The sequence below is a fragment of the Nicrophorus vespilloides genome, unplaced genomic scaffold (assembly GCF_001412225.1).
Source record: "Nicrophorus vespilloides isolate i.1.1-1 unplaced genomic scaffold, Nicve_v1.0, whole genome shotgun sequence".
NCBI lineage: Eukaryota > Metazoa > Arthropoda > Insecta > Coleoptera > Silphidae > Nicrophorus > Nicrophorus vespilloides.
In genome coordinates this window covers 22,968-37,389 of record NW_017095623.1, presented here as the reverse complement: position 1 = coordinate 37,389, position 14,422 = coordinate 22,968, and the positions used below count along the sequence as shown (strand labels likewise).

The 14,422-nt window shown below is 32.9% G+C and overlaps 1 long non-coding RNA gene across 2 annotated transcripts; it reads right to left on the bottom strand.

Annotated features, from left to right (window-relative positions):
• Positions 1-1,404: 1,404 nt before the first annotated feature.
• Positions 1,405-11,566, bottom strand: LOC108558454. Of its 2 annotated transcripts, none has more exons than XR_001890898.1 (3): positions 11,362-11,566; positions 10,981-11,037; positions 1,405-1,536 (listed from the first exon to the last, which is right to left on the bottom strand). It is a non-coding gene; the product is annotated as an uncharacterized LOC108558454 (long non-coding RNA). The 2 variants fall into 2 exon arrangements; XR_001890897.1 differs by lacking the exon at positions 1,405-1,536 and adding an exon at positions 2,887-2,976.
• Positions 11,567-14,422: the final 2,856 nt, after the last annotated feature.

Here is a 14,422-nt window from a genome sequence, read left to right as displayed (position 1 = left end):
GTTCGTGCAATCCCGTGGGAACATTCGCTGAACTGTTAAGAAACTTACTGAACAACGTTCTGCTATTGCAATTCCCCAAAGAAAACTAACGAAGAAAGAAAAAGACAATTTTCAACTGGATACATTGATATTAATTATTAATAGTTTCTGCACTTTTCTATACATTACTTTATTTTTATTACTACTAACACTGTAAACTTAATTATAATTTACGAAAATTAATGATACCGTTAGTTTATTAAAATATATTTGAATGTATTTTAAATTCCGCTATATGAAATGTAAAAGTCAAGATGTAAAATATGGTTGTATAAAGTCAAGTTTTCGTGCTTCGCATGCTAAGTAAACGGGAAGAGCTGGTGGTGGTTTTGATTTCCATTTGATACATGAAGACGTTCGCCCTCCTTAGGGCGAGGGTTGTTCTTTCTGACTTTCTTTATATCGATCGGCCCTAATCATTTATATACCACTATCATTAAACAGATTAGATTAGTTTGTTAGATTATAACATAATATATTTTTATTATGTGATCGGAATAGTTTTATATTATAAATCTTATTTAATGTTTACTATAAGTTATTACTTATTAAATCCATGTTATTATTTGCATTTAATAGAATTTTGAGGCTTAGAAGTTTTTTGTTTTAGTTTTCAACTTTTTGTAAGTCTTTACCAGACGTGTTTCTAGCTCATTTTATAAAATGAAAAATAAATTTCATCTAAAAATGAATGTATTGTTTGGTATTTTTTGTTTTGAATCCGCGAACGCCCTCCGCAGTTTTCAAGTTGTTCAAGCCCACTTATCTATATTATCAATGTCTTTGTCAATTTCTATATTTTCATGTAAATTTCGAGTAGTCCTGATTCGTTAAATGTCTTTAAAACTTTCTTTAAATTTCCAAAAAAACTGCATTGGAAGTATGCCATCATCATCATATATATAAAAACAAATATAGTTTTTTTCGTCAAACTAGACAAAACACTCAGTGGTGGCAATTGCTTACATATATTTCAAAGAGCTATGAAGATGGTTGTTTGTGTAAAGACGACACATAACTTTCGTTCAGTAAGTTCATAAACCTTATATTCCAGATAAAATAATGTCAAAAGTATTCTTTGTATAGAAAATATTTATATAATATCTAATATATCTTTGGCTATTATTTACACAACACAATAATAACCGTCACTCAGATACGAGAAGATTAAAGTATGGTTGAAGTTAGTAATGAAATATCTGTCAAGACTACATCTAGTGTTTTATGCTGAAAATCGGTATTCAGTTATAAAATAGAAAGCTTTACATATTACACTGGTTCGAAAGGGTTAAACAGTGTTAGTAGACATATAAACTGAGAACAGACCTAATATTTGTAGTTACGCCACTGTGAAGAAATCTCATATTTGCGGCCCAGTAAAAAACATCGGTGAAACATATAGCATATTAAGTTTCAGGTCTGCCAAAATACCCTCGGTTCCGAGATCAACTTACGATACTAGAGCGAATATCTTGGTTGCCATGTGAAATAAGAAACCTGCACGAAAAAAATAATATATTTAATGTCACATCCTTTTCTTGATCAAAATATTGAATAAATGTGTTACGAGATGGAAACTGAATCTAGCTACCTAGTTAATGAAAAAAAAAACGCACTTAAATACATTTGAATATATATTTCTACATTATTGTTTATTTGAGACAATGAAAATTGTTATTATTATGAAATTAATTAACCATTGTATATGGTCAAAAAGTAAAAGAAATGCAAAGGTTTATTTACACACGAAAACATATACAAAAGGTTATTGTCCGTTGTTCTTTTCTCCCTTAAATAATTACAATTTGTGAATATTTAATACATTTTGAACAAAGCTTTTTGATTAAAAAAAAATCACTTTTATTATATTTTACCAACAAACATTTGCACTTACAATCATTAAAGCCTTTAACAAAGGTATGATTTAAATTATTTTAGTCTTAACGTAAAAAAAAGAAATAAATTCGTGGCCTTATTATTTCGTGTTATTGTAAAAAAGAAAGTGCCAAAAATATCTAATGTAAAGTATGAAGTTGTATCAAGTAACATTTCGAAAGACAGAAGATTTGTCTCTGCGTTTACTACAGTAGGACTAATCCTAATACTGAATAACCTTTTGCTTATTTAGTCTTAATGTAAAAAAAAGTGAATTGGTAAAAATCACTATATTTTTGGCTACAAACATTTGCACTTAGAATCATGTCATTAGCAAAAAAATATTTTGTATTATTGTAAAAAAAAAAAGTGCCATAAATATCTAATGTAAAGTATCAAATAACATATCGAAAGACAGAAGATTTGTGTCTGCGTTTAGTACAGTGGGACTAATTATAACTCTAAATGTTTAACCTTTCGCTTATTCCCTCAGGGGGTACGAGGAAGTAGTTTGCCGCCCTATTTTCAACAATTATCCTACTGGGGAATCAAAAATCCTCCCCAGTGGTCGCGTTCAAAGTTTTACTAGGGTGAAAATAATACGTGTCTGCGTTAACTACTGGCATTCCAGACACTCGCATACATTTTTCAGTGTTAACGATTAATTCCGCCGGCGAGAGGAATTCGTAAACGGTTTCTAAATGGCGGAAAATTTGAATGCCTCACGGCAAACGCAAAAAAATATCATATATATAAATATAAATTTGAAGAGAGCAAAAAAAAAATAAGTAAATAAATAAATAATTCACTCTGCCGCCACATCGCAGAGTAACAGCATTTGGTATAAACATATTTATAATTTTTACCCCGAAGATATTTCGAGGTAATTTCACGGTTCAGACCGATCGATCCGATGCCAGAGAGTCGGAGTGAGGGCAGATTCAAGTAATTCTTCAGCCACCGCACTTACCTTTTCCTTCTCATTTTTTTTGTGTGTGTACACTCGTCCTTCCTCCCAAGACGTCCTCCGTTTTATTAACTTCCGAATTCAATTATGCGTTTCTGGTAAAATGAAAAACAATATTTTGAGAAAACATCTCTTAATTGAATCCCTAAATAATTGTATTTACAATAATTCGTTGCGTTCATCGCTCTTGGATTTCCTCGCAATCATCCCCTAAGCATATTAATTTATGGAAATCAAGTGTTTGCGTTGCCGACAGCGAAATTGCCAGCCCACCAAAGATCGATTCGTTCATTCTTTGTTTTTTTTTCTCTCTCTTTCTGTCCTTATACGTGCGCGTTCGCTATGTAACCACTTATGCTTTAATGGATTTTGTTAGTTTTCATCCACCGGAATTCTGCATGTTCCATATACCTTCCGGTGTTTTATCGTCCTTCTTTTCTTCAGCCGAACTTTGTCAAATTTATTGGACTTACTCCTTACACTCGTACAATTTCTATTACGACCGTTCAATTTTAATCATATTAGCCGAATTTTGACAACAGTTAATTGAAAGAAAACTTAAGTTACAGAAAATTATTAAAAATACAAATGAGAGCAATAAAAAAAGGCATAATTCCAATTAAATTAACTGGTTTTAACTGCCTTTATTTCAGGTTTCTAAAATTATTATTTCAGAAAATATACTTTATGACTTTTTCACTCACTTTGATATTACCAATATAAAAATATGTAACATAAATCTTTGTAATAAAATTTTCCTGTTTTCTCATGTGCTTCAATGTGCTGAAATTACTACTTATTATCACTGCCTTCTGGACCTTTTCTCCAATTATATAATTAAAGCAATTTTTACAAATAATTGAAAATATAAAAAATTGTTTCTCTTGTTAAAAAAATGACAATTTTCCATTTTTCTCTTTAGTGGATTGATTTGAATATGCTGTAACTACTATTTATTATCATTGCCTTTTGAACCTTTCCTCTAATTGCAAAATTAAAGCAAATTTTACAAATAATTGAAATAGTTAAATATGTATACTTTAAAATAATATAATGAAACATTTATATACATTAAAACAATCTTATATCACTCTGCCTTTTGACTTCTTCTCCAATTGTATAATTAAAGCAAATATTATTAAAAGAAGTATACAAAATATAATGAAATAAGTGTACTTTAAAATGATGTATTAACAACTTTAAGTTTATTCAACGTTTTCTATTCAAATTTCCTATACTAGTCAACTTACGATATTGGACCAACCAAGGCAACTCATCAAATTCGTCACTCCCATTTTACATTTCCATCCATCCTCGCCGTTCGAATGAAATACATACGTCAAAATATAATTTTATTAAAAAGCCGATGAAATGCGCAATGAAAGCTTAAATCTTTCACCGGTTTTCAATGTACATGCCAATATTCTGTCAGCGTATTCATTATTCTCCCATTTATTCCCGTATTTCCACGCATGCAAAAATATGGATTGTTTGCATGCAATGGTAATATCAAGAAGTAGACAACAGTAAGCAACCTATATATTTCATTCGACATCTGCACGAATATACAAGTTTTTTGCCTTTTTAATTAAAAATATCCACTAGAGTGCTTGTAAATAAGTTACGTTTTTGTTCGGCTCACGAAACTCGAGGTGTAAATTTTATTTTGTTTCAACTCTTCAAGAGCTGATGTTTACACCGCTCGCGATTTTTCCATTTCCACTTGATTTTTTATAGCATTTCCTAGCCGACGTCGTAATACTATTTGTTATCAAGCCTTTTGTTTTTCAATTCATTTATTTGCGTCTTTTATGTATGCAGATTAAACTATTCCTAGAAACAATTACGCGTCGCATTTTGCAATTAACAATTCAACTTTTAATTCAACATTGTATCGCGTTTCACGCTCGTGACTCATTTATTTGTTATGGCTGTGATTCATAATAATTATGTAATTCCATACAAATCGTTGTAATTCATTTCATAATTTTAATTAGTCGCATTAATTATTCCAGTGAAATTCGCAAATAATTTGTCAAAATGTAATTTAGCTGCTGAGCAATAAAAAAAACATATTTAAAACATTGTAAAGATATTTCTACTGAAATGATGTTATATTAATTATATAATAAGAATGGGTCATTTTGACCCATAGTACTTGTGTTTTATTTATTTGTCTATAGTAGTTACGGTAGTTTGAGATAAAGTGGATTAAATTGTCACATATTGTCACGACTAAAATGTGGTTTGATGACCAATCGTAAAAGTAACAAGATCAATGCACCTAAAATATTTAGTTGACGGCATCATTTTTCTTGCAAGAATGAAAATAACGAAAAGGATTTGTGAAATTGATTCCGGGAAGGCGGCAGAAACGCCATTTAAAATGTGTATATATCGCGAGAGCAATTCTTGGCACGTAGGGTGGCTAACAAGTGCACCAGATTGGGTGCGATCTATATAAATTGTATTGACCGAAAGGTCCGGACGAAACGCCATAACAATCACCGACATGATAGCATTAGACTATAGTTGCGAAAAGCTGCCAAAAATAGTGAGCAACGAGACAAAAATTATGCAATATTGATGGTAGATCCGAGAATAATTCGAGGCTCTTTACAGTGGAAACGAGAGAGCGTTTGTACAAAAGGGAAGAAGAAAAAAAAGTGGGTATGAGAAAGAAAGCAGCGAGTGGATGCGCTTTAAAGAGACGGTAACCCCAGCGCATTAGGGGCCCTTTATGCGCGAGGGCCCCATTATACTGGGATATTGAAAATACGTAGTCTGGATGCGCATACAGATTACATGATTAGGTATTAATACCACTTTCTGCATTGACGGAAGCCAAGGATATACAAATAAATTACTAGACAGGCAGGATATTACAGAAACAACAAAAAAAAAAACATGAAAATATCCATGCTACAGTTTCTCTAAAGTTTCCTGCAATAAAAATAAAAGAATTCAGTTACATCACAACCATAATAAAGTTTTTAAAAAGCTTATCTTAGTCATAGTTATTCATCAGCAGAGTGCACTGTACGAATATATTAAGACTTCTCACAACAGCAAAACATCCCCAACCATTCAACTATATTACAGTTCCTTTTCTCTCAAGCTTTCAAATTATATTAGTCACCTTTTTATCTAATTATTAAAGCGATTTAACGTTTTTAAGCTTTCGACTAACAGAATTCTTTAGATTATATTTATTACTGAAACTATTTCCAGAATTACAATTTATTTGGAAAATTTTATATTATTGAGTAATTTTAGTTATTTATTTCTTAATCATTGCTACATATCTATCTTTTATGTCTTAATTTATGGTGTTTGTAAGAGTATTTCATATTCATCATCCATCCATATTTTGTTTTCGTTGCTACACAGGTTAAACATGTTTTTTTTTAACTACAAGTTGTTGTGAAAGGCATTAGGCATGTTTACTGTTTTGTTAGAGATTTCGGATTTGAGAATTTGTAAACAAGAATTACAAAATTCTTCATGCTTATATTTAATTTTAAATATCGAATTTGTAAAAAAAAAATAACAATTAATTGGTCTCTTTCATTCATTCGCATATGATCTGATTTATTATAACTTTATGCAACTATATAGCAAGTCGTTAGATATAACAACTTATTTTTCTTACTAAATTATTAAACAATTTAATTATGTAATTACTTCAAATATTAATAATTTTATCAGTAATGAACAAAAAAAAAGTTGATCATTCTTGCTGTATAAAATAAAAAGTATCAATATTTCATTTATTTAAACTCAAGAACAAAATCTAGGACATGAAATAAAATTGATATATTTAGAATTATGAATTAAACTGATAGTATCTAGATGGGGTTGAGATTTATGCAGATTTATTGATGCTGATGACAAATATTTTAAGAGTTGAAATTTGTCTATAATAAATAGTGCGAAAATAAATCGGGTGATGAAACTATCAGTTATTTATACGCATCACCGTGAACGTAAACAAATGGTGCACTAAATATGGACTAGTATAGTAATTCACTGCATTAGCCATATAGAACTTTTTGTGAATCAATGTAATCGTAATTCTACGTTAGAGCACAAATAATTTTCTGTTGCAAAAAAAAAAACGCACGTAAATACAAACTAGTGAGTCATGATTTGCGAGAATAACGAGTAGCAGCGCGGACGGTATTTAAACTTTTAGCAAGCCTTTGCTTTTATACTAATTAATATGGCCTTTAATTAGACCGCAACAGCAACAGGGGCTTTCCAAGGGATCGAAAGACGTTTATAACGTAAAATCGCATCTTCATTAACGAAGTTAGAAATCCGATTCAAGACAATTAAATTCTGAAGAGCGTGATGCCGCCTGGAGTGGTAGAGTAAATAATAAAAAACGTAGAATAATATGGAAAGCTTTTCAATTATATTTTCGTAGACGCCGGCCGGAGCTATATCTCGAGATCTTGAGAATATCCCTTTATATTCTTATCCTCCCTAAAGTTTCAAGTCTGGTTTAACAGACAGCAGTAAGCTGAATCAGCGCGATGGCGATTTATTATTTTCCAGAGACGATATGACAGACATTTCGTGTGTTCTGATGGTTGGGAACGAGGGAGGGTGTATGGATGAAGGAACGCTATGTACATTCACCATAAATAATGCTTTTATTGGGCACTTTCGAATTGCTCTCGCGCTTTAAGAATTGCCCACTCATTGCAGAAATCTTTTCCTTTAGAGAGATGTAAAAAGAGCGAAGCACAAACATCGTTTCCGGTTCGCCTTTACAAAACGGACGGACACATACTTGGAACGAGAGAAAATGTGTTTTCCCTCCCAAACGGAAGTTATTATACGTACCAATTCATTTCATTTCTGTGGAATGAATTTCACATCATTACTGTGTTCCACAACGTATGTACAACAGACGACGCACAGCATAAATATTGAACGGAGATGAATCTTCCCGCTCATCAACCTACATCGCGCTTAAGTAATTGATACACCTCCCCGTTCCAGCAAGCAGCAGATATAAAGATGAACGCATTTGTTCCAAGGAAAATGCAAATATTATTTACTATGTCGTCTACTATCGCATTCTCTCTGCCTGCTCACTTCTCTTCTTCTGTCAGCAAAATCACATCTACCACACGAGCCGACGGCAGTCAGAAAGGCGTATCTCTCTCATTTTATTACTGCTACATCCAACGCGTGAAACAATTGCCAGGGAATCGTCTACCGAATATCGCACACTTGATCCACCAACATATTTTTCATTTCAATGAAAATACGAACCCGGGCAGCACGGATTTTATTATTTTAAGCCGGGTTTATACGATCAGTATATTTGCGGAATAACATGAACTTTCAAATGAAACACAATCCAGGCGAACACTAAGAACTTAAATATAATTCCATTCCCTATCTAAACATAATCCCAACAAGTACGGCACTTAGCGCAATACCATTTCCAATTAGTACTGACGATTCCATTCTCAACATTCCCAATCTCATTTTATGTAGACTACGCGAGCAATACGTTCATCTAATAGAATTTTCATAATTGCATACGGGACTTATGCACGGTGTGTACGCACCATTACAAATGCAATACATTGAAGTAATATTTTTTTGTATAGAGATGATAATTTATATGGTATATTTACTTTTGCTATTACGCTGATGGTTTAAAGTGCATCACCATCAATAAATGGATATATTTCCTGTAATACGTTGATACTGTAAAATCAATTTTAAATAATAATATAATCCGCGTATAAACATTATTCAATTCACGTATATCCACGAATTTACAATGAAAAATACATTTGTTATTACTGACAGTTAAGTCAGTTGTTATAATTTTTGAGTTACTGTTGTTTATTTTGTACACTTATACGTGGGGTCTAACAAACGTTCACTTAGTTGGCTGTAAAAACAGTAAAAACAATTTTATTTTAAGCAGTTTTTTCAACAGTGTGGGTGGGTGTATTATCGTCGTGCAAAAAGTAGCGACGAAGTTCCCTTTTTTTCTGGTTTCCCGACATATTTTTGAAAACTAGCGGTAAGCAAGTTTTTGTATACCACTTAGCAGTTACCGTCTGGCCAGTTTCCAGTGAGATAGCAGCTACCACTTTTGCCCTGGTAAAATAAATTAACACCATCACTTTTATTGCAGATTTTTGTGTTCTTGATTTGCACCTTCTGCGCTCCATACCATGGACTGCTGTTCGGTTTCCAGATCGTACTTATAGAACCAAGATTCATTACCTGTTACTATTTTCCTAAAGGTGCTAGACTTTCCATTTTCAAAGTTTTCAAAGAAATATTGGGCAAAACGAACACGTGCCTTTTTTCGGTCGTCATTTAAAATTCGTGGAACCCATCGTGCGGATTTCTTCGTGCATCCCAAGTGATGACTTAATATTCTCGACATATCCATGGCATTCAAGCCCAGTTCATCACCTACCATTTCCTGACTCATTCTTCGATCTTCGTCAATTTTTGCCTTCACCAGGATTACATTTGTGTCGTCGGTGAAAGATTTCGGGCGACCATCACGAGATTCATCCTCAACAGAAAAATACCCGGTTTGGAATCTTAGAAATCACTTGGAAATGGTCATAAGGGATGATGCATTCACTCCATATCCATTTTGGCATTCGTGGCAAATTTGCATAAGCTTGAGTTGATGTCGAAATCCTTAGAGAATGACAAAACAATTTTTGGAATTTCTACCAACATAACATGCACTAATCTTGCATTTTCTCCTATCCATTGTTACCGACCTTCTTGAAATTTGACATGAAATATCGTTAGACTTTAACAAATTGAGAAACAACTTTTGTTTTTTTCAAACATAAATGTATTAACGCCAACTAAGCGAACTTTTGTTAAATCCAATTTATAGTGCAGATACACTATTATAATGAATACAAGATTCAACATTTTTAGTGTATGTTATAAACGCTGTAGTTTGTTCTTCAAAAGTATTTTGTACTCTAAAGTGTGGTATAGATGCAGGAAATCGATGCTTTTGAAAATTTGCATAGGCTTGAGTTGATGTCGAAATCCGTAGAGAATGACAAAACAATTTTTGGAATTTCTACCAACATGACATCACTAATCTTGCATTTTCTCCTATCCATGTTACCGATCTTCATGAAATATCGTTAGACTTTAACAAATTGAGAAACAACTTTTGTTTTTTTTTTTCAAAAATAAATGTATTAACGCCAACTAAGCGAACTTTTGTTAGATCCAATTTATAGTGCAGAATCACTATTATAATGAATATAAGATTGAACATTTTCAGTGTATGTTATAAACGCTGTAGTTTGTTCTTCAAAAGTCTTTTGTACTCTAAAGTGTGGTATAGATGCAGGAAATCGATGCTTTTGAAAACGGAAATGCGGTAGTTCCAGTATGTGCGTACGGAAAGTGTGTGTGTTTGTGTTTGAATGGTGTCTGGGTGGTGAAGTAACAGAGATTATAAAGCTACTAAACGTGAAAGAGGAGGTAACAACGGTGCTTATGCAGTATTTATATGCAGGCTAGGGTAGGGTCTGGGCGTTGGGCCGAGCGTAAGCACAGGGTTCACGTGTGTAGTATATGTGTATATATGCTCACCAGATTTATTAGCGCGAAAGGATTAAACGCACTTCTGCTGACTGTACAATTAGTTTTCCGGATAGACCATCTCAATTCGAGATGTGATCGATTTACTGCACAAATAGAGGAGACGGAGAGGAAACCCGTGGAGACGTCGTCGCCCATCCACTCCTAAAACTTTCTTCGATCCCACTTGCCGACCTCCGATTGTCTTAGTTAAGTGCCTCGGATTCTAATCTCATACCTAATGAACACTACCGTCGCCGTTTCGCGCACTCCAATTGATTCACATCAACAAATCAACGGCTCTATGATGACTATGGCCTCGAATCAATTGCAGCAACACTTTTGATACAACACCGAAGATAACATTGTAATATATCCCCATTGTTTCTTGGATCATCCTTTACGTTCGCTTCATTTTTTATCTCTCTCTCTCTTACTCACTCTTCTACGCTATTTCGAACCGTACATAGAGAACAATTGATACCACTCACCTTTTGTTTAATGACGATCATCCATCCAAGACTGAGGAGGATCCAGAGGATTCCGTTCTGAAACAACACGAAAATAGAATGGAATCTGATCGCCGTGAAATACCGATTTTAATATCCCCCTAGCATGGTTTCGCCGCTATTCCAGATAAAGATAAAAACAAACAAGCGAAGAACAAACAAACGAAAAAACTATAGAAACTGTTTACTGCGTTGTTTGTGGATGCATAATTTAAATGCAGATGCCTCGGCGATATTAAACCTGCGCCAGTTATAAATCAGTTCGCTTAATGCGAAATGGCCTGTGAAGGACGACCAAAAAGGATCAAGAAAAGAGAGCGCAGGAGGACTTCGGCGGCTCTGTATATTTTAACATACACTTACATATTACATCTCCCGGATAATAAAAGTGATGCAAATCGGACCGAACATTTACATTTAAAATGCCCGCGAAATGGAGACGTCCGGACTCAGTCTCTCTCTCTACCCCCATGTCACATGTATAATTTTCTATTTTCCAATTTGCAATTATTTTTAATTTCCATTATTTGCGAGACGTCATGAGGTTGTCAGAGAGATGCGTCCGACTGGAAACTCTATACACTATAACTGCATGCGACAGCTCGAATGTATGCGTTTAAGTGGCCGCGATGGCGCTGGGTTAATTAAAAAGTTAGAATTAACATTTTCAGACAATATTTTAACAGAGGCGGCCGTTTAATGAACGCAACACGTTGGTTGGTTGGTTAGTTCGTTGCGGTTTTCACCGAAATTTATTGTTTTTTTGAATTATACGTGAAAATACAAAAAAAGACTACCAAACAATTTATATGTTGTACTATTAATATGTTTAATATGTAAATTACATGTATTTATTTCATACTGTATATTGAACAAGTTATTTTATAAAATAACTAGTATTTCATGAAATACTTTACCACACTTAACCCTTAAGAATTAATCTGTGTTTGTTGTGTGTTGGATCATTTTGACCCATAAGTAGTACTTATGATTTATGTTACGTGTTAAATTGAAATATTACACATTTACTTTATACAGAAGACTATACTTGCTAAATAATTTATACAAAATATTCAATATTTTATCAAGTTTATGCGAAAAATAATAAAATTCTCTTAAACTTAGGCTCTAAAGTAAATACGTGTATATATGGAATACCATAATGTTAATACATTTTTGCGAAGATATATATAAAAAAAGGATATGCGAATATGGTTTATAGCTTCGCATCATTTCTCTTTTTTATGTAACCATCGTACGTACACTCGTTTAAATTTATATCATCTTAGTCTGAAATTGATTTATAATTCAAGTATTTCTTTAAAAGTGGGGAATTCTATTTTCTAAAGTTCTCTAATGAAATCTGGGAATAATTCTGTGAAAATATCTTGTTTTATACTTCTTTTTTCATATGATAACTATGTTAAACTTGTGTAAACTTATAATATTATATCAAAGTTAATCAAATACGATAAATTTGCAACATTCTTTTAATATACCATTATAACATCAAGATCACAACGTTATAAGTTATTTCAACAGCCTTAATGTCAACTTTAACATTATTATATAACGTTATTTTCTTTAAGAATTATTGAAAATGTAAAACATGCTATTATTATTAATATGTTTTTGTACTCGAAGAGTTTGGAAAACTCTAACGACTATCCGGTTTGAATGTTCGAACATAAAATTTCATATAATATAAAAAAGCAGGTGGGTAGAATACCAATACAAGCATTTATAGTATCTTAGACGTAATGCGATTTTTATAGAGACATAAATTTTGCATCAATTTATAGCATACGCCACTTACTAATTTTCTTGTTTCTGCTCTTTATTTATGCATTTAGAAGAGGAAAAACAAACAAACAGACAAAAAAAAAGACGTAAACTCTTTGGCTTTACAGCCAAGTGGATTTTATAAATTTATAAAAAGTTTTCCTAGAAATTCCGTCTGGCTGGCGAAGTGAAACTGCACCTATTGTAGACATCTAAATGAATCAAAAACTATGTGGGCAGAATACTCTCGATGCGAACTTTCCACTTTTCTAAATTTAGTAGGCTGTTGTATATCGTGAAAACAAACCTACTTTACTTATTTATTAACATATTTTTTTTAAATAAAGCACATGAGATGAACTTATATGTTCATTTATTGTAAAATTTGTGTTGTAAACATTATTTGTAAGATTATATATAAAATAACATCTTTGTTATGATAAATCTTCAGCTAATAATATACAGAGATTGAGAAGACATGTTTACTAGAATAAGACAATATTTGAAAAAAGTGTTCACGGCTTTGGGTGAAATATGTTAAAGAAATACAAGTTTAAAGGAAAAGCAAATATAATATAAGCCTGTAAATAAGTTAAGGAAACTCCAGGTGAAAAATGACGGATAATGGACGTGACAATTTACTTACAAACAAACAATTTTCTAAGATCAAACATCACGTTTTCAAAGATTTACATAAAACAAATCTTAGTGTGTTAACAGTAATGAAATAAACGAAAACAAAACGATGTAATTAATTTACTTGATGCTGACTTTAATGAGTAACATTTGAATTTCGCTCAAGGTTTTCAACATCGAACGTGTATATTATATTTTGTTAGTTACGTGGATTATCAAGCGCACCCGAAATATTTCCAGATGAGGAAGCCGCAGTTGGCAAAGTGCGAAACTCGCAATTACCAATTAACGTTAGTTGCATTTAGTTCAACACCGCGGGTCGCAAATTAGCTGCAGAAATACCGTTATATTTACTGAATTAAGCGTCGCGAAACTCGCAGTCTAGTTGCCAGACTGAATCTCACCCTTATTTTTCATCCTTCTTCGTTTATTTATTCTTCCACATCCCTGAATCCGTCTCATCCATTTAAATCATTTGCGCTTTTAGTTAACACCAATTACGTTTGATACTTAAGTCTAACATTAACATTGGAAGAGTTTTCACATGATTATAAAACTGTACAGATTTTGTTGGGATTCACAAGGAAATCAGTTGTTGCAAGTCTACTGATGTACGTTGTACATCGAGTAGTGAAGGTGAACGAATAATGCTCGCACTGCATTTTATGTCTTCGACAAGGGTACGTGCAAGAACAATGCGACCAACCCTCGCTTTACCATAATACATACACATACATACGAAAGCAGTAAATCCATCGTGTTTGGCCTTTGTCACCAACAGGAGGTGGAGGACGTTGAACCCCCGTCCGCCCGCACTGCATCTTCCATTTAAATTTCTTTAATACCGAAATACTGCACCAAGTTACCAACCCCGAGATTCAGTAAACACGAGAAGGAACTTAGGGGAGGAACACCCCCGAAACGACCAGACAAATTAAGTGGGTCTTACGAAATAAGCACAAAGATAAATTAAGGCATGGTTTGGAATCAAAGTTAAGTAATTACT